This window comes from Balaenoptera borealis (genome assembly GCF_965194805.1).
Source record: "Balaenoptera borealis genome assembly, chromosome: 2".
NCBI lineage: Eukaryota > Metazoa > Chordata > Mammalia > Artiodactyla > Balaenopteridae > Balaenoptera > Balaenoptera borealis.
The window spans coordinates 817,754-838,534 of NC_138867.1; the positions used below are offsets into that span (position 1 = coordinate 817,754).

The window sequence follows — 20,781 nt, forward strand, 5'->3', positions numbered from 1 at the left end:
AAATGAGGCCAGTTGCAGCAACTCAGGGGGACTTATGCACGGTCACTGAGAGTGAAATAAGTTAGACAGCAAAAGAAACTTATCATGAGATATCACTTATAAAGGGAATCTAAAGATCGCCAAACATGAACTGAATTACAAACAGAACACCATCACACGTTTACAAAACACACTTATGGCTGCTTAAGCGGAAAAGTGTGGTGCGGTGATGCATAAACCAGGAGGTTGTAATTGGCACAGATACCGTTCCATACACCAATAATGTAATCGCCAAGACATACTCATTGCTCAAGGAACTGGACTCAGCACACTCTATTCACAGAAAAAACATATATCTGACTACTAGAAACTAGAAAAGAATTTATTGATGTCTCTCTGTAAGTGACTCAAGTGGATGTACAGCACCAAGAAACACAACACTGCAAATCAGCTACACCCCATTATAAAAATTAATTATAAAAAAAAAAAAAAAACGACAGTGAGAGAGAGAGGAATTCTTACAAAATATGATCAGGGGCTGTGATGCAACTGGACTGACCACATCTACACTCACAGCTGAATGGGACGTAAGGCTGGACACCCTAACCCTAACCCAAACCCTAACCCTAACCCTACCTTAACCCTAACCCTAACCCAACAGTAACCCTAACCCTACCTTAACCCTAACCCTAACCCAACACTAACCCTAACCCTAAACCTAAACCCTAACCCTAACCCCTAACCCTAACCCAACCCTAAGCCTAACCCTAACCCCTAGCCCTAGCCCTAACCCTGACCCTAACCCCTAACCCTTAACCCCTAACCCCTAACCCTAACCAAGTTCACAAGTAAACTTCTCGCCCACCTGGAGAGAGTGATTTAATTTTAAAGAGTAAAGACACAATCAGCTCAGTAATTGGCCACGGGGGCTTGAGGGGCCAAGGCTAACCTGAGCTGGAGGAACGTGGGTGCCTGCCTGGACGCTCAGAGGCCAAGGGCTGCTCTGAGACCTGCTTGGACACCCGTGCAGATGGAACAAAGGATGCCTCCAGTCCCAAGAGGGCCCCACCAGCCCTCAAGAACGCAACACCAGACTTCCCTGGTGGCGCAGTGGTTAAGAATCCACCTGCCAATGCAGGGGACACGGGTTTGAGCCCTGGCCCGGGAAGATCCCACATGCTGTGGAGCAACTAAGCCCGTGCGCCACAACTACCGAGCCTGCGCTCTAGAACCCGCGAGCCACAACTGCTGAAGCCCACGCGCTTACAGCCTGTGCTCTGCAACAAGAGAAGCCACTGCAACGAGAAGCCCCCACTCGCCGCAACTAGAGAAAGCCTCCGTGCAGCAATGAAGACCCAACACAGCCAAAAATAAATTAATTAATTAATTTGTTTGTTTTTTTAAAAAGGCAGCACCTGGGGGCTGGCAGACTGATGCACCGAGTCTTACATCACGTCTACTTAGTATCCTGCATGTCAGGGCCATGCTGGACCTGGGGCTGCCCAGACAGAGTGGGGCCTGCATCACCCTTCCCAGGAGGGAGGGTGGTGGGAAACCCTGCATGACCTCTGAGGCCCTAAGAACCCTTAACTAAGGCTGAGCTCAATTTGAAACAGTGGGTGACCAGAGCAGACATTTCATTCATCTATCAATCAGAATCCAGCACTGGAGGAGCAGAAAACAATGGCCTCGCTCAACCTTGACGCTAATCCTGACATGGACCCTAACCCTGAACTCTGATCCTGACCCTAAGCCCTGACCTAACCTTAGCCTAACCCGTACCCTAACCCTGTACCTTACCCTAACCCATGCTCTACCCGCATCCTACCTGTACCCCAACTCTCACCCATACCCTAACGCCCACTCTAACACAGAACCCTAACACCCTGAGACCAAAACCATAAACCTTAACCAATAAGCAAAACCATAACCATAACCAAACCATAAAATATATTCATTAACCATACCCATAAATAACTCATTAACCATAAAACTTAAACCATAACAGCAACCATAAACCATACACAGCCCCAACCCTCACACCAGCCCCAGCCCTAATGCTAACCCTCCAAACCACTTACACCAAGCCAAGTCTAGTCAGATTATACAAATACATCTTGGAAAAGAAAACTGGGGAATTCTCTGGTGGCCCAGTGGTTAGGACTCTGTGCTTTCAGTGCCAAGGGCTCGGGTTCGATCCCTGACTGGGGAACTAAGATCCCACAAGCCATGGGATGTGGCCAAAATAAATAAATAAATAAAATGAAATAAAACCACTATTTTAAAAAAGATTTTAAAAATACAGAAAAAAAAAAGAAAACTACCCCAGTATAACTGATAAATATGAATGTAAAAATCGATCACAAAATAATAGCAACATGAAACCAACAGAGCTTTAAATGGATAATGCCATAAGCAAGTATCTCTACACCAGAAATTTCAGGTTGCTCAACATATTAAAAGTAAGCAATGTATTAAACCACAAAAATGGTGTGAAGTAAAAACCCATAATCACGTCAATTAATGCAAAAAATCTACAATGAAAATCCAGTGTTATTTCATGATAAACACTCAAGAAAGCAGGAATAAAAGGAAATCTGTTCAATATGGAAAAGAGTAGTACAAAAAGCCACAGCAAACACCATGCTCAATGTTAAAGACTGAACGATTTACTCCTGAAATCAGGAACAAGGCCAGGAAGCTGGCCTTCGTCACCGTTACTCAATAGCGTACTGGAAGTTCTACCCAGAATCTTGAGGAAGGAAATAAAAGGCATCCGTGGGTGAATGGAAAAATTAAAACTGTGTCTCTTCACAGAACATAGGTCACATCATCTTATATATAAAACTACCTATAATCAGCAAAGAAATTATTTGAGCTAATCAACTAATTAAGCAAAGTTATAGAACAAAGTATCAATTCATGAAAATCTATCTTATATGCATACGCTGGCAAAAAATAATCTGAAAAAGAATTTATGAAAACAATTCCATTTTTAATAATGTCAACATCAATATTTAGGAGTATATTTAATCAAGGTACAAGACTTGTTTTTATGTCTGTGAAGTGGTATGTTTGAAATTACTGGAAAGTCAATTACTTTTCAAAACATCATGTATGTCAATAGCATGCCAGAAAAGCAGAGAAAACATCAAACTTCCATATAGAAGCCAAGCCTTACCCAGATCCAGTTCACCCAAAGTCCACATGTCATTTACAGGCACTGTGGGAAGGTTATATTAGGAGCCGCTGTCCTCCGTGTTGTGGACGACCTGGATATGGTAGAAACAGTGGGATTTTTGAATTCCAATTTTCCACTTCATTCCACAAAAAAACTATTAGAACTAATAAATTAATTCAGTAAAGTTGCAAAATCAATACACAGAAATCAGCTGCATTTCTAAACACTAATAATGAACCATCAGAAAGAGAAAGAAAGCAGCCCTATTTACAAATGCATCAAAAAGAACAAAATACCCACTGGGAATAAAGCCAACCAAGGAGGTGAAAGACCTGCACACTGAAAACTTTAAGACATTGATGAAGACATTGAAAAGCACGCCAGTAAATGGAAAGATATCCTGTTCTCATGGAATGGAACAATTAATATTGTTAAAATATCCATTCTACCCAAAGCAATGGACACAGTGAATGCAATCCCTCCCAAAATTCCATGGTATTTTCCCCCCAAATAGAGCAAATCCTCCTAATAGCTGTGGGGAACCACAAAGGACCCCAAATAGCCAAAGAAACCCTGAAAAAAGAGAACGGGCTGGGGGCATCTCCCTCCCTGACGTCACACTCTGCTGAGAAGCCACAGTCACCAAAACAGTGCGGAACTGGCTCAAAACGGGCACAGGGACCAGAGGAACAGGACAGAGAGCCCAGAATTCAACCCACACGGACGGGGTCGGTGAATTTATGACACAGGGACCAAGGACACACCAAGGAGCACGACACTCCCCACGATAAATGGTGCTGGGAAAACTGGACGCCCCATAGCTCACGCTGGCTACCCTGCACACAAACCTGACCAAACACCCAGCTTTCCACGCCAAGCCCTCCCTCGCTCACACGAAGACGGACCCCCTCAACTGTCAGCCGCCCACAGGAAGCTTCTCCCCACTTTTCCTCACCGTCTCTTCACCTTCTCCTCAGGCATCACCTGGGTCCTCAGGAAACCTAGTTCCCTAGGCAGCGTGGACGCAGCTCCACTTGGTCCCGAAGCCGAAACCCCAGCGAGTCCTAAGGAGACGGAGACCGAGCTCCTCTCAGCAGAGACGCTGAGCCGGGCGTCCTACCCGAAGGCCCCCGCCCCCGCGCCTGAGGAGGCTCAACTCCTCTCAGCTGTGCTCCGAATCGAGTTCGCAGGGAAGGAGCATGCGCTGTGGGTCAGAGAGGCGAACTCGGCGCCACCCTGTGGTCAGTGCAGGAAGTGCAGGCCGCGCCTCCCTCACAGGTCACTGGAGGCAGCGTGCGCCCTACTGACAGGACTGCTGAATCCATTAAACTGGAAATTCAAACTAAAATGGAGTCTCTATCCCAAAAGTTTTCTAAAATTAGTTAAGGAACAATCAGTTGGAAACCATTTGGAATGAAGTGAATGTAGATGCAAACTTTACAACTTATACCAAATTCACTCAAAGTTATTCAGAGGCAAATTTTATTTTAGTTTATAATTTATTTTTGGCTGCGTTGGGTCTTCGTTGCTGCATGTGGGCTTTCTCTAGTTGCGTCGAGCGGGGCTACTCTTCGTTGCGGTGCACGGGCTTCTCATTGCGGTGGCTTCTCTTGTTGGGGAGCACGGGCTCTAGGCGCGCAGGCTTCAGTAGTTGTGCCGCGCAGGCTTAGTTGCTCTGCGGCATGTGAGATCTTCCCGGACCAGGGCTCGAGCCCGTGTCCCCTGCACTGGCAGGCGGACTCTTAACCACTGCGTCACCAGGGGAGTCCCCACAGACAAATTTTAAATACAAAACTATTCAAGGGGCTTCCCTGGTGGCGCAGTGGTTGAGAATCTGCCTGCTAATGCAGGGGACACGGGTTCGAGCCCTGGTCTGGGAAGATCCCACATGCCGCGGAGCAACTAGGCCCGGGAGCCACAACTACTGAGCCTGCGCGTCTGGAGCCTGTGCTCCGCAACAAGAGAGGCCGCGGAAGTGAGAGGCCTGCGCACCGCGATGAAGAGTGGCCCCCGCTTGCCACAACTAGAGACAGCCTTCGCACAGAAACGAAGACCCAACACAGCCAAAAATAAAATTAATTTATTAATCAATTTAAAAGGAAACTATTCAAAATTATACAAGAAAATTTACATGAGCTTGGGTTTGCCCATGTGAATCATGAGCTTTGGACTTTTAACACACCAGACAAAAAGACAATCTAAATATGAAAACAAGCAATAACATGGACTTAATAAAATTAAAGATTTGTACTCTGTGAATTACCTTACTCAGAAAATCAAAAGACAAATCACAAACCAGAAGAAAAATATTTGCTAACACATATCTAATAAAGGTTTTGCCTCAAAACATACAAATAATTCTAACACAAACAACCCAATTAAAATAGGGAAAGATCTGAATGCACACCTCTCCAAAGAAGATAGACAGTACACAAAACTATGCCCAGGACTAGGGGGCAGAAAAACAATGGTCCAGCTCAACTCCCTGAGCCATTTGTGACTGTGGACTAGTCCTGTCCTTCATGGAGGTCTCAGTGACACGGAGAGAGAGGAAGGGGAAGAGGGCCAGTTATGCTTAAACCTAACTCTAACCCTGACCATTCTGGACACTTTCATTTGACATGGTCTAAGAAGTCCTAGTCATAGTCATTAGATTTTTAAAAATAAAAATAAAAGGAATCTCACGGCAGAAGAAAAAGTAAAACTGTCACTGTTTGTAGATGACATGGTACTCTATACAGAAAATCTTGAAGATGACACCCAAAACCAAATAGAACTCATCGGAAAACACAGTTAAGTTGCAGCATACAAAATTAATCTAGAGAAATCAGTTGCATTTCTATACACTCACAACAAAATGTCAGAATGAGAAATTAAGAAAACAACCCCATGGACAATGACATTAACAAAGATAAAATCCCTAGGAATACATCTAACTGAGGAGGTGAAAGACCTGTACTCAGACAACTGGAAGACATTAATAAAAGAAATTGAAGACGACGCAAACAAATGGAAAGACATACCATGTTCATGGATTAGAAGAATTCGTATTTTTAAAAGGATTCCACACCCCAAGGCTATCTAGAGATTCAATGCCATTTCTAGCAAAATACCAATGGAATTTTTAGGAGAACTAGAACAAAGACATGAAGCCATAAAACTCCTAGAAGAAAACGTAGGCAGTACACTCTTTGACATCAGTCTTAGCAATATTTTTTGGACCTGTCTCCTCAAGCAAGGGAAACAAATGCAAAATAAAGCAATGGGACCCCATCCAACTGAAAATTTTTTCAATGGCAAAGGAAACCATCCACAAAACAAAAAGGCAGCCTACTGAATGTGAGAAATATTTACAAACAATATATCTGGTAAGTGGTTCATACACAAAATAGACCAAGAACTCACTCACACAAGTCAGCCTCCAAAAAATCAAAAAACCCAAATAAAAAATTGGCAGAAGACCAAACATGTTTCCAAAGAATATATACAACTGACCAAAAGACACATGAAAAGATGGTCACCATCACTCATCATCAGGGAAATGCACATCCAAACCAAGTGAGATTATCACCTCACACCTCAAAGAATGGCTATCATCTAAAAGACAACAAATAACAAGTATTGCTCAGGATGTGGAGAAAAGGGAACCCTCATGCACTTTTGTTGGAATGTTCATTGGTACAACCACTATGGAAAACAGTATGGAGGTTCCTCAAGAAATTAAAAATAGACCTACCACATGATGCAGGAATTACACTTGGGGGTATCTTTCTGAAGGAAACCAAAACACAAATTCAGAAAGATATATGCACCCTTATGTTCATGGCAGTTTTATTGGCAATAGTCAAGATGTGGAAGCCACCAAAGTGTCCATCGATAGACAATTGGATATAGAAGTTTTCATATATATGCATGAAAACAGGACACACACACACACACACACACACACACACACTGGAATATTACTCAGCCATAAAAAAGAATGAAATCATATGACAACATGAATGGACCTAGAGGGCATTATGCTAAGTGAGATATAGCAGACAGAGAAAGACAATTACCTTACAATATCACTTATATGTAGAATCTACAAAACAAAACAAATGAACAAACACAACAAAACAGAAATGGACTCATAGATGCCAAGAACACACTGGTGGTTGCCAGATGGGAGGGAGTGGAGGGATGAGTGCAATAGTTGAGAAAGATTGAGAAGTTCCAAATTCCAGTTATAAAACAAATGTCCTGGAGTGTGATTTACAGCATAGGGAATAGAGTCCGTAATACTGTATAACATTGTATGGTGACAAATTGTAAATAGACTTATCTTGGTGATCATTTTGTAGAGTATAAAAATATCAAGTCACTATGTTGTGTTCCAGAAAACTAATATATAATATTTCCTGTCAAGTATACACCAATTTTAAAAAAGAAGAAAAAAACTATCTTAAAAAGAGGAGGGGGAAATTGCCTGGTGGCGCAGTGGATAAGACTATGCGCTCCCAATGCAGGGGGCCAGGGTTTGATCCCTGGTCAGGGAACTAGAACCCACATGCATGCCACAACTAAGAGTTCGCATGCCACAACTAAGAAGGCCACGTGCTGCAACTAAGTAGCCCACATGCTGCAACTAAGGAGTCCATGTGCTGCAACTAAGGAGCCTGCCTGCTGCAACTAAGACCCGATGCAACCAAATATATAAGTAAATATTTTTTTAAAAAAAAGAGGGACTTCCCTGGTGGTCCAGTGCTTAAGACGCCATGCTCCCAATGCAGGGGGTGTGGGTTCGATCCCTGGTCAGGGAACTAGAGCCCACATGCAGTAACTAAAATATCCTGCGTGCCGCAACAAACACCCGGTGCAGCCAAATAAATAAATAAATATATTTTTTTTAAAGTGTTGGGGAATTCCCTGGTGGTCCAGTGGTTAGGACTCTGTGCTTTCACTGCTGAGGGTGCAGGTTCAATCCCTGGTCAGGGAACTAAGATCCGGCAAGCTGTACGCTGCAGCCAAAAAAAATATTTTTTTAATTAAAAATGTGTAAAAATGAGTGTAGTGAGATAAAGAGCAGGTGTCAGATGAAACTTTGAGAGGATGCTGATTGAAAGGCCAAATGCCTACTGAAGTTTGACTCTCAAGTGGCCCAGACAAATTGAGGGCTTGAAGAGGAGGAGTCATGTGATGCTACTGGAATGTTCATTTGTTTCTTTGTTTAAACGGGGTTTATTATTTTTTTAAAGAAGTTTTGAGTTCACAGCAAAATTGGGCAGAGTACAGAGAGGTGCCACATGCCCCCTGCTCTGCTGTTACTGCTCTCTCCATCCGCCCCCTCCCCCCCACTCACACAGGTGCTCAGAGCTTCCCTCTCCCCCACTATCCGATCAACATTCTGTGTGTTGGTCACTATCGCTGAGTCTACATGGACACATCATGATCATCAGAGTCCAGAGTTTACACTAGGACTAGGGTTCACTCCTGGAGTTGTACATTCTGTGGGTTTTGACAAATGTATCTCGCCATGAATGTATCACAATGAATAGTTTCACTGCCTTAAAATTCCTCTGTGCTTGACCTATTTATCATACCCTACCCCTTCACCCCGCCACAAACCCCTAGCAACCCACCCTTTCTGTGGTGTGCCTTTTCCCAAATGTCATAGGTAGTTGGTACCCTAAGATATGGCACCTTTCCAGATTGGCTTCTTTCAGTGAGTGACATGCAGTTAAGGTGCCCCACCTGTCACCCCGTGGCTCCCTCTCTCTCTCATTTTTCTTTTCAGTGCCGAAGAACATTCTGCTGCATGGATGGAGCCCAGTCTATCTGTCCATTCACCTCCTGAAGGACATCTTGGTTGCTTCCAAGTTCTGGCAGTTATGAATAAAGCTGCCGTAAACGTCCACATGCAAGTTTCTGTGTAGATGGAAGCATTCGACTCATTTAGGTCCATCAGTACCAAGGAGTTTGAGGGCTGGATCGTATAGTAAGAATGTGTTTCATTTTGAAAGACGCAGCCCACGTTCACAGAGCTTCTGAAGATGGTCGCTGAGAGCATGTCAGCATAATGAGGAATCAAGCCAAGGAAGGAGGCAGAATTCAAAGATGCCGGCGAGGAAGATGTGGCCGAGACAGAACCTGACCTCCACCCTCTTAGAGCTGAAGGCTGGTCCTGAGAAGTAAATGGACATGAAACAGACTCACAGGAGGGAACCATACACATTTATTTCCCACAAGTTTTACCTGACCCAGGGCGCTCTCCTAAGGAAATGAAGAAAGACCCAGAGAAGTGGCAAAACCTAAATTCTTTTCTGTTGGGTTGAACAAAGAGAGGCGATTGTGGAAAAGGAACTACACTATGTGGGGAGGCTAAGGAGGTTGAGAGTTATGTTGAACAAGGTCTGTTTGTACAGAATTCTCCCATTCTCCACTCTCTGCCCCTGACGATCACAATGTCACTCTCCTTCCAGCAGAGGGAAGGCGTCTTCCTCTGGGGGTGGGGCGGGGGGACATGTTATCTGCTGCTTCCAGGAAGAAAGAGGAGAAGGTTCAGCACCCCCTTCTGCACCTGCTGTATTGGGGGGGGGATTGTTTTTGCTTTGTTTTTTGAAGTGTCCGTAGCTCAAGACAACATTCTGGTTTCCTTTACCTCTAAGTCCTTTACCTGGGGTTAGGTTTCTGACAGGAGGAGGGACACATGTTTCTGACATGACGGGCTGGGCAGGCAAGGAGGGATAAGATGGGTGCGAGCCCGTGCCTGTTCTCTTCTCATGTGTTGGGAAGATGATTCTGCTCTTGCCAAATGGGATCTAACTTCTCCATGAACGATCTAGCAAGATATCAGCTGAAAAGAAGAAGAATAAAGGTCAGAAAAATATGGAGAAGACCGTTGATAGGTGCTGGGGTCTCCTGAGCAATGATTTTGTTGGAGGCACATGCACATCTCTGGTCTCTGAACCACCGTGTTTAAGGCCGATTTGGTGTGTAGGTCATTTTCAATGTACGGTGGTACCATCAGGCCACTTTGGGGTACTGTCTCCGGCTCACCTGAGTGGTGCCATCGTGCCCACATAAGACGGGGCTCGCCCAGGGTTGGCATGGTGCCAGAGAAAGGGAGACAGCGGTATGTCATTGAGCTTAAGGTATTTCTAAGAGAGTGACTCTCTGGAGAGGTTGAGGTAGAAGGAGGCCAGCTGGATATCTGTCTGCTTGTTTGTTGGGTATTGGGGGGAGGGGGGTGTGCTGTTTATTTTCTGGATGAGGCGAAAGAACTCTTCAAATGGAGGTGTTTGTACAAGGGGTCTGGCAGGATGGGAGGGTGGGGCTCAGTCCATGTGCCAAGATATCTAGAGAATCTATAGTGGCTCAGACTCAGGCCTTTTCTCATAAACAGGCAGGGAGAGGAGTTGGCTTTGTCACACAAAGCTAACTGGCACCACAGTAGTCACAACAGAAGGTTCTCAGAATGAATTGATTTGCAGGAGCCAACACACACAAACTGGAAAAGCATTCCTCATAACCAAGGCCAGAGAATACCTGTGGTCCAAAAACCTCTTGAAAATCAATGTTCTAAAAAGAGAGCAAACCCATGCAATTCCAAGGAGAAGCCATGCAGATGGCCAGTGTATGTGAGAGATGCTCAACCTCTCAGATGAGGACACATGCAAACATAAACACTATGGAGACAGCTTTGGTCACCATCACACTGGCAGGTTTCTAGTCTGGTGACCACCAGCCCAGGGGACAAAGTGAGGAAGAAGAGGCCCCAGCAGATCCCCTAGAGGGAAGAGTGACCAGACGCTCCTCTCTGGGAGAACAGTGTGCAGGACCCATCGAAGTCCCACAGGTGCGTCCCTTTACTAGCGGTGCTGATTCTTAGAGTTGATCCCACTCCAATTCCTGCGCCATTTTTCAAAGATGTCACTTCAAGGATACTCATCACAGCACTGGCTGAAACAGAAAGTGATTGGAAACAACACCAATGTTCATGGAGAGGGAGTGGGGTCCATCAGTCCTGGTCCACCTGGAGGAATGGATGCTGTGCAGCTGGGAAAGTGGTTGCAGGGTCTCTGCCTGATGACAGGGGAGACTTCAGGGTTTATACGTGGGATGCACGTAAACCAACCGTCTGCACCCAGGATCCCACCTGTAAGACTGCGTATATGTGAAACCAACATAGGTGTAAATGAATCTGCCTGTGTGTGTGAGAGAGAGAGAGACAGAGATAGAGACAGAAGGAGAGAGACAGAGCCTGAGAGAGATGCACCAAGCCATCCATGACAGTCACCTCTGGGGGTGGGATTTGCAAAGCTCTTCTCTTCTCCCTTAGGTGATATTTCAATTTTTATAATGTGTATATTACTTTAATAATTCTACAAAGATTAAAATCATATGTCAAGTGTGATCCATTTGTATTCATCTATGGAGTAACTAAAGTACATTATTTCCTCTTTATTTTTAAAAGATTTATTACAAGGACAATAAATATTTATGACAACAATGAATTCTAAAGGAATTAAGAATTAAGTAAATAACAAAGGCTTTTGGTGACTCGGTTCCAGGCCACCTAGGTGGCAGTACATGGCAGGGTTGGGGCAAGTTTCTCCAGGAGGTTGTGTATGTTCTGAATCAGCATCCAGTAGAAGTGAGGAAAAAGGTGGATAAGACTTGTACACTGATCTGATGACATTGAAAAAACGCAAAAAGACTTGTACACTGAAAACAACAATAGCTTGTTAAAGAAATTAAGAAAAAATTCTAAATTTCTGGAAAATAATCCCATAGTCATGGGTCAGAAGGCTTAATTCTGTTAAGGTGGAACGACTCCATGAATAGATCTGAAGAGTCAAAGAACCGCTACCAAAATCCCAGGTTGTGTTTTGCAGAAATTGACAACGAATCTGAAATTCATGTGAAAAATGCAAGGGGCTCAAAATAGATCAAGGAATCTTGAAAAAGAAGAAAAAGTTGGAGGTATGGAGAGTCAGGCGGACCCCCACGATTGGTATAAAGACAATTGACCCTGAATATACTTGAGATTCAACAGATACAGAAAAAAAAGCCTTCTTGGAGTTCCCCTTATCTGAATAAAAGCAGAAACTTCTGAGAAATGACCACGGCCATAAATTCCTTCTTCAGGGTGGCTTCTATTCCCAGGAGAGAGACCAAAATAAACCTACCATAAATCCCTTCTGTGAGGTGTTTTTTGACGCTGAAGAAGATGCAGAGAACACTCATCCACAGACAGACAAACATGACCACACACTTTCTTATAACCCGTTGTTTTCCAAAGAACTCGTTAGTCTTTCCTGAAGAAACCTCTCTGTTCTTCCCATAGAAGCCAATTCTCCCCTCTCCCTTTCTGCTATTACGTTAGGTTTATAAGCTTTGAACTTTCACCATTTAACATGTCAGTTACTTTTTTGGTTGGCTCTTGGCTGTAGAAATAACCCTTTCCTCTGTTCATCTACTCCTTCTTTCTTCTGGCAGTGACTCTGGATCATGGCGGCTGCTCTTTTCTCACCCTCTTTAGTGACATCTTGTCCATGGTTAAGCTATGAAAAGGCTTACTGGGGACTTCCTTGGTGGTCCAGTGGGTAAGGCTCCGTGCTCCCAATACAGGGGACCTGGGTTTGATCCCTGGTTGGGGAACTAGATCCTGCATGCCGCAACTAAGAGTCCGCATGCCGAAACTAAGACCTGGAGCAGCCAAAATTAATTAATTAATTAATTTTTTAAACAGCTTATTGGTTTTGACTCACATTTGGAATAGGTGTACCTTTGGAGACCCCCTGCGAGGAAGAAACAGGTTCAATACTGCCAGGAGAATTTACCGGTTGTCCTGGCCAAATACCTAATAAAACAATATTTGCAAGGATTTTTTTTTTTTTTTTAGGTTTTCACCCTAAAACACAGATCCTATTGAAACCTCTCGGATGATCAAATTAACAGAATGACAAAGAAGTATCATGGAGAGCCTAAGAACACTTCCTTAACAAAACAAAGAACAGAAATCAGATTTAGAGCAAAAATTAAAGAGAATTTCCTGGCAGTCCAGTGGTTAAGACTTGGTGCTTTCACTGCCGTGGGCCTGGATTCAACCCCTGGTTGGGGAACTAAGATCCTGCAAGCCACGTGGTGTGGCAAAACAAAACAAAACAAAACAAAACTTAGAATCCTTGTACACCATCAATCATCCCACCCACATATACACTGTGCTCATGCCATCTTCCAGATGGGCAGGTCAGCCTCTTGAAGTTATCATTGAGTAGGATATGCAATTCTTCAAAGAATTAAAAACAACCATCCAGGACTTCCCTGGTGGTGCAGTGGTTAAGAATCCGCCTGCCAACGCAGGGGACATGGGTTCGAGCCCTGGTCCGGGAAGATCCCACAGGCCTTGGAGCAACTAGGCCCATGTGCCACAACTACTGAGCCTGTGCTCTAGAGCCCGCGAGCCACAACTGCTGAAGCCCACGCGCCTAGAGCCCATGTTCTGCAACAAGAGAAGGCGCCACAATGAGAAGCCCGCGCACCGCAATGAAAAGTAGCCCCACCTCGCGGCAACTAGAGAAAGCCCGCGCACAGCAACGAAGACCCAAAAATAAAATAAAGAAATTTTTTTTAAAAATTTGCAAGTATTATATCATTTTTTAAAAAAGGGGCGGCTAATACTCCTAATATATAAAGAGCTTTTAAAAATCGAAAAGAAAAAAACTTAAAGCCCTTTAAAAAAAAATAGGCAAAATACACCAACAGTCTGTTCACAGAAAACACAGTGCAAACAGCCCTTGAACATATAAAAAGATGCTTGATTTCACTAATAATAGGAGAAATGCAAATTATATTGCATTACACTGACTTATCATGAATTATTTCTCATCTATCGAAGTGACAAAAATCCAGAATTCTGACGAAATGCTCCGTTGGAGAAGCTGTGGAAGAATGGGCAGAAAGTGTGTTACCAGCTTCGGCGGCAGGGTCTGGGGAACGGGCGGCAGGTGCCACGTCCGGTGGCAAAGGTGACGAGAAACAGCCCCTGGAGCGGCCCCGGAAGCCGGCCAAGGAGGTGGGTGAGGAAGACGAGGCGTTCCCGCAGACGTGGGAGGACGAGCAGGAGGAACTCAAGGAGCGGAAAGGGAGGCCACGGGGAAGGGCCCTGCCCACAGGGGGGATTAAGAGATCTGGCACAACAATGAGCTGTTCCTTCTGCCTGAGGCAACGATGAGCCTTAGCCCCACTCCTGTGTAAACATCTGGGTTCCCTGCCGTAACATCTGCTGCCACCTACAGCTAGAATGAAGTGTTGTCTCAAAACCTATTGTACATTTAAGAAACATACAGTGGCTCATCTCTTCTTTAGTTCTTCTCAGCCATTTCTACCTCATCTGTGAGATCAGAGTAAACCCAGCTCAGAATCCTGCCAACGTGTGTTCTTCAGGTTCTGTTCTATCCTGAATTCTGTTCCACCTGGAATTAAACCAACTCATTTCAAATGGCAAAAAAAAAAAAAGAGTATATTATCAATGAGAAGAATTTGATTCCATCTAACAAAGTTATGGGTACATTGCCCTTTGACCTGGCAATCCCACTTCCAGGAATCTATCCTGAAGATACACCTCCACAAGTCAAAATGTTATATGCCTGAGGTCTTCACTTAAAGCAATATTTGTAAAAGCAAAATATTAGAAACAACCCAAATGTCTGTCAGCAGGGAACTGGCTGAATAAACTGCAGTGCATCCGCATACGCAGAACTGTGCACATAAAAAGCAAGAGGAGGGACTTCCCTGATGGCGCAGCGGATAAGACTCCGCAGTCCCCATGCAGGGGGCCTGGGTTCGATCCCTGAAGAGGGAACTAGATCCCACGTGTATGCCACAACTAAGAGTTTGCATTCCACAATTAAGGAACACACGTGCCGCAACTAAGGAGCCCTGGAGCCGCAACTGAAGAGCCCATGTGCTGCAACTAAGACCCGGCACAACCAAATACATAAATAAATATTTAAAAAAAAAAAAAAGGCAAGAGGAGGGTCCCTTGCCCTTGGAAGAGTGTGGAGGGCTCTTCCAAGACACAGGCAGGGTGCTGGGCAGCTCACACAGTGTCTATCGTCTGTGAAAAAAGAAAGTGAATGAGAAGGTCCGTGTGAGCGTTTGCATAGTTTGCTTCCAAAATAAGGGTTCACCAGAAACTCACAAAACGTGTTGTGTTTGGGGAGGAGGTAGGCAGGGAACCAAGATTTTCAGGTCTCGCTGTTGGTCTGAGTTGTGAACCACGTAAGCAACCAGAAAACTGAACAAAACAGCAATAGCTGCTTAGAGACTCTGGAAAATAGGCAAGGCAGGGCTGTAATCCCCGAGAGAAGGGAAATAAAACTGTGAGCCCTAAAACCACCGCAGCTCCCTTCCTGGTCCTTATCTCTGCTTGGGCCTCCCTTGCCCTGACCACCCAGACCTGCGGGGCATAAACAGGGCTCGGAGAAATAAGACTTTTCTACGTCAGAAAAGAGAAAATAGCCAAGATAATGCAACCTTTTCCTGACGACAGTCATATATAATTATGAGATTCCCTCTGATGAATAGAAGAGTCAACATAACCCTGCCAAATGCAGCCACCGAGCAATAATCCCTCCTGAGAGGTCTGGCAACTTAAGGGGCGAGGGCATTCCCTGCATCTTTACCAAGAAATCTGAGTGTCTAGCAAATTTAACTTTTTAAAAAAAAAAAAAAAAAAAAAAAGGTGTCTCTCAAATTTAATTGAGAGGCCAGGATACAATACATCAAGTCAAGATAACCAGAAATACACACGTGCCAAAGCAAAGCCAGTTTAAAGAGCACAGCAATTGAATCAAAACTACAGAAATCCGCCTGCCTGGGAAAACAATACGTAAGCAAAAGGGAAAAGCAACAGCTTTATCTCAGAGAAACCTCACAGCGAGGAGCTCGCTCCTGTTACCAGTCGTCAGGCCCTGGACAACGAACCTCTTGTGGCAAAGTGTGGCCCTGGGGGTCACTCACAGGTCAGATCTCTGAACTTAGCTCCCACCATAGAACACTTCGGTCCTGTTTTTCTAGTCAGGAGGCACTATGATCTTACAGTGCCTTATCTCAACACGGAGATACTGGATCAAAGAGGCCGCGCCCAGAGCCTCCATCCTGCAGCCCTGCCTTCAGGGCGCCCCACGGATTTCACTGTCCTCAGGAATCCAGGGGACAGGTCTCTTTGGAACCAAGGTTTCCAGAGTAGAAACGATCAAGACGTTCAAGAGGGGCCATTTTGAAAAGAATCAGTGAGAGTTACCTCCAGAGCACTGCTTGCAATTACTGAACAGTATGGTTTTAATGGAATTCATTAACTCATCTTCCATGAATAAAATGGTCAGATTGTAGGAAATCTCAAAACATTGCACTTCGTTGGCTTTTACACTGTATTTTAGTTCAAAGCAGCAGACTGACTTGTCAAGGTAGGTTTCATAAATAACTTCATGGAAATTCTTTCCTTTCTGACACGTTGACAGGGCCAGGTGTCAGTACGTTCGGGGGGGATCCTGGAGGCTGGCAGCGGGAGGCACCTGGCGGAGGGCAAGGCCAGGCTAGGAAGGCAGGGCAGGCGGTCCGCACGGCCTCAGTGCCCAGCCGAGCGTCAGGACCCCAGGTGGGACGGCTGGCCCTCAATGGAGCAAGAGGCAAGAACAGATCAGGTGGATGTGGCCTGGGGGCCCCTCTGTGGCTGCAGGCTGATGGCAACGGGCAACCTGAAAGCCCGCAGAGTCCAGGGCAGGAGGCACGGCCACATGTGGCAGTCGAGCACTTGAACTGTGGCTCCTTCAAACTGAGAGCCTGTGCATGTGTAACAGGGAAGAACAAATCTGACTCCATATTGGATCTGTTTCTTTTACTTTAACCTTTGTATTTCTATTGCTTTTGCTGCAAGTTAATCACTAAAGGCATGTTGCCTATAACCTTAATGCATACATAATGGCCCCTTTCTGGAAACCCTGCTTCCCATGCCCGAGCTTTAAGCTAAAATACCTTCATTTAGCTCACAGGAATATCTTGACCAGGCCCACATCTGAATGGCTGCAAGAACAAAGAATTTAACACACCCCCTCCGGGGTCTGGCCGGCACCAAGACATGTGCAAGGACCATACCTCCTCCCACCCTTCCCCTCTTTGTAGCATAAAAGAAACTAACATCCAATTCGAGGCAAGCCGTTTCTTTAGGGTGCTACTCACTCTCTTCTCGGTCTGCTTGCTTTCCAAATAAAGTCGCTGTTCCTTGCCCCAGCGCCTGCCTCTCGACTGACTGGCCTGCCACGTGGTGATAAAGTCGCTGTTCCTTGCCCCAGCACCTGTCTCTCGACTGACTGGCCTGCCACGTGGTGAGCAGTGCGAGCCTGGACTCGGAGGAGCCGAGGGGCACGTGCATTTATAAGACGAGTGCAGAAAAAACACACAACATATCTCAGGAATTTCAACCCTGACCAGCAAGGAGTTCTAGTACAGTATTTTATCCACATTGAGTTACATGAACATATATTATGAAAATATACTTCATCTGTTTATGTTTGCCTCTGTTTACCTTTTTATATGCAGCTGGCAGAAGCTTTCAGACGCCAGCCTGCTTCCTATTCCCTTTCTAGACCCTCGCCCAGGGAAGAGGGCCTGGCTCCCCTCGCAGGAGGTCAGCACAGTTGCCGGCTTGGAGCTGGGTTGGGATCCTGTGCACCAAAGGCAGCGTGTGGACCAGTACTGATCATTCTGGTGGACGAGAGAGACGGACTGCGGGCCCCGACCAGGAGCTGCTGGACGCAACAGGAGTGAGGCCCTAACAGCTTCCTGCCCATCACACCCCTGCAGTGAGGACACTGGGGGGACACAGGGCACCCCACCCCGTCCTGCAGTGAGGACACTGGGGGGACACAGGGCACCCCACCCCGTCCTGCAGTGAGGAAACTGGGGGACACAGGGCACCCCACCCCATCCTGCAGTGAGGAAACTGGGGGGACACAGGGCACCCCACCCCATCCTGCAGTGAGGAAACTGGGGGGACACAGGGCACCCCACCCCGTCCTGCAGTGAGGAAACTGGGGGGACACAGGGCACCCCACCCCGTCCTGCAGTGAGGAAACTGGGGGGACACAGGGCACCCCACCCCATCCTGCAGTGAGGACACTGGGGGGACACAGGACACCCCACCCCGTCCTGCAGTGAGGACACTGGGGGGACATAGGACACCCCCCACCATCCTGTAGTGAGGGCAGTTGGGGGGGTGCCCCTTGGCCTTCTCAGCCCCATGGGCCTGTAGTGTCTCTCTGGCAGCTTTTTCCATTCCCATGGCCATGTTCCCGGAGCACCCACTTTGCTTGATAAGGAACTCACAGTACTATTTTCATACTAGAGGAATTGCACTGCGCGTTGTCCTAGGTTTAATGCCAGGTTCCCGTGGATTCCAGCATCCAGCCTGGGCCCCTCCGCAGCCCTGCAGGCAGAGTGTGTTGAGCGCATCACTCCAGGTCTTCTCCAGCGTGTTCCTGACATCACTCTGCAGCCAGCCCTTCCTCTCGCCCGGACCGACTGCTCTTGCCCTAGTCCCTCACTCAGAAGACGGTGTCAGCTGGCTTCCCTGGGCTGAGCTTCCCTCAGCCGACTTACTGGAGGGGCTGCTTGAAGGCCCTCTTTCCACCATACCTCCCTCCTCTGTAGGCTCTTGGGATACAGGGACGGGGATGGGGACAGGTGCTGCCCTCCCGGAGCGAAGCCCTAGTGGGGAAGGCGGACAGCTGAGGAATAACATGCAAAGTTACACTGCGAACAGCAGCAGCTGCAGAGAGAGCCTTCGGGAGGGACCCAGCGATTTGCAAAAGGAGGGCTGAAGCTGATATCTGCAGATGAGCAGGACTTGGGTGGGGGATGGTGGGGAGCCGTCCAGATGGTGGGAACAGCATGGGGAACAGCATGTGCAGAGTCCCTGTGGGCACAGCTGGCCTGCCAGCCGTCACTGTCCTCATTGCAGGACGGGGTGGGGTGTCCTGCTGGCTCTGTGAGCCCCTCCCCCTCACACTCCACCCAAGGCAGCTCAGACCTAACTCCGTGGCAGTCAGCAAGCTTCTGTAGCAGCAAGAGGCAGGCTGCAACGCCTCCCGCAGCTCCTCAGAGCCCTGCAATGTTCTTGAAGCCCAGACCTGGTTGGCACTCGGTGGCTGGGCCTGCAGCTTCTGAGCCATGCTTTGCGTGCACGTGGGTCCTCCCTGTCCTCTCATGTGGCCCTGCTCTGAAATAACTCCCACTCCAGGGCGGGGGGAATACATCCGTTTGTGCTCTGGTGCATCAGTGGAGCTGGTGTGACCACACTGCTCCCTGAGTCTCCCACTGAGCGTCCTGGAGACGGGTGTGCAGGTCTACAGCAGGTGGATTTCGTAATATTTGGGTTTGACTATTTCTGAAATGAAAATGATTTTAATTTATATGCTCCAAGGTGCACTGCTAGTGACGGAGGGGGGTAGCTACTATTTTTTTCTTGGAAGAATTAGCAAATTAATGTGTTAGAAACTTTTAACATGTTAAAAATGCTTTGTCTCAGTGGTCTTAGAATTTTAATCGTTATTGAAATTTCAAATGCCAATAGTTTGAGGAAAAAACATGTAAACACGGCAGCAAAACTTTTAAACAAATGCAGCTCTTGTCGTACTTTAGTAAAACTTTCAGCTGCTTCACACAGGCACTTGTTGATCATGCTTGTTTTCCTACTTTGTCCACAGTGAGCAATTGTTTAAGTGTTTCTGGAGAAGAAGAATCAGGTAATCGGGACATGGGGATTTCCCCTCAGGGCTGCCAGGGAGACAGATGCTCTCGCCTCACGGCCAGCGGCCAGCAGCGGCCAGCGTGCTTGGTGAGCCGACAACAGACTCGGCAGCCAGCCCCTTGTCGAGGGCACGCGGGCTCAGAAGGAAAGTCCTGTTCTGGGTCCAAGAAGAGTTCATCTTTGTGCCGCTGTGTCCCTGAGTGGCCCTCACATCCGTTTGGCAGAGCTGCTCTGTGATGTTTGGTGACTGTGGACATGTTTCCCGTTATCATATTCTTTGCTATAATCTATTGGAACAACAAGGGATTGAAACAAAATGAAATGAATTTTCCACTTTTTAAATGTAAGTGAGGTCTGTAAAACAAAAACTATGAAAAGTTTAAACGTTCTACAAGCAAGCTGTTGAAGAGTTCACAGCAAATCTGGGTCACTGAACACGTGCAAAACGTCTCTCTATCCAAGACTTCCAAATGCACAAACAACAGAACCCAAAAGCTCCAACACTAAAAGCTAACAGCGGCTGGGGCCCACAGCCTGCAGGGCCTCATGGTCTCGTCACCCCTCCCACCCCCGGACACTTCCTATTTGCTGCTGTGGACGGCCGGCGGACAGCCACGGGTCACCCCCCGGACCCCCCGAGGCCGCACTGGCCAGGCCCCCAGCCCCCTCCCCGGCCCTCTTCTGCGTCACGCTGGCTCTTCGCAGTCTCTTCCTGCCTCGGGGTCGCCTTGCCTGCTGTTCCCTCCGCGAGGCGGGCCTGGCCTCTGACCTCTGGGCAGGGAGCCGCTCCCTCCCTTCAGCCTGACATGTCTACAGCTGGACC

The 20,781-nt window shown here is 46.7% G+C and overlaps 1 long non-coding RNA gene across 1 annotated transcript; it reads right to left on the reverse strand.

Moving 5' to 3' along the window:
• Nucleotides 1-15,171: 15,171 nt before the first annotated feature.
• On the reverse strand, nucleotides 15,172-18,095 carry LOC309623977. Its single transcript, XR_014241728.1, has 2 exons — nucleotides 17,506-18,095; nucleotides 15,172-17,444 (listed from the first exon to the last, which is right to left on the reverse strand). It is a non-coding gene; the product is annotated as an uncharacterized lncRNA (long non-coding RNA).
• Nucleotides 18,096-20,781: the final 2,686 nt, after the last annotated feature.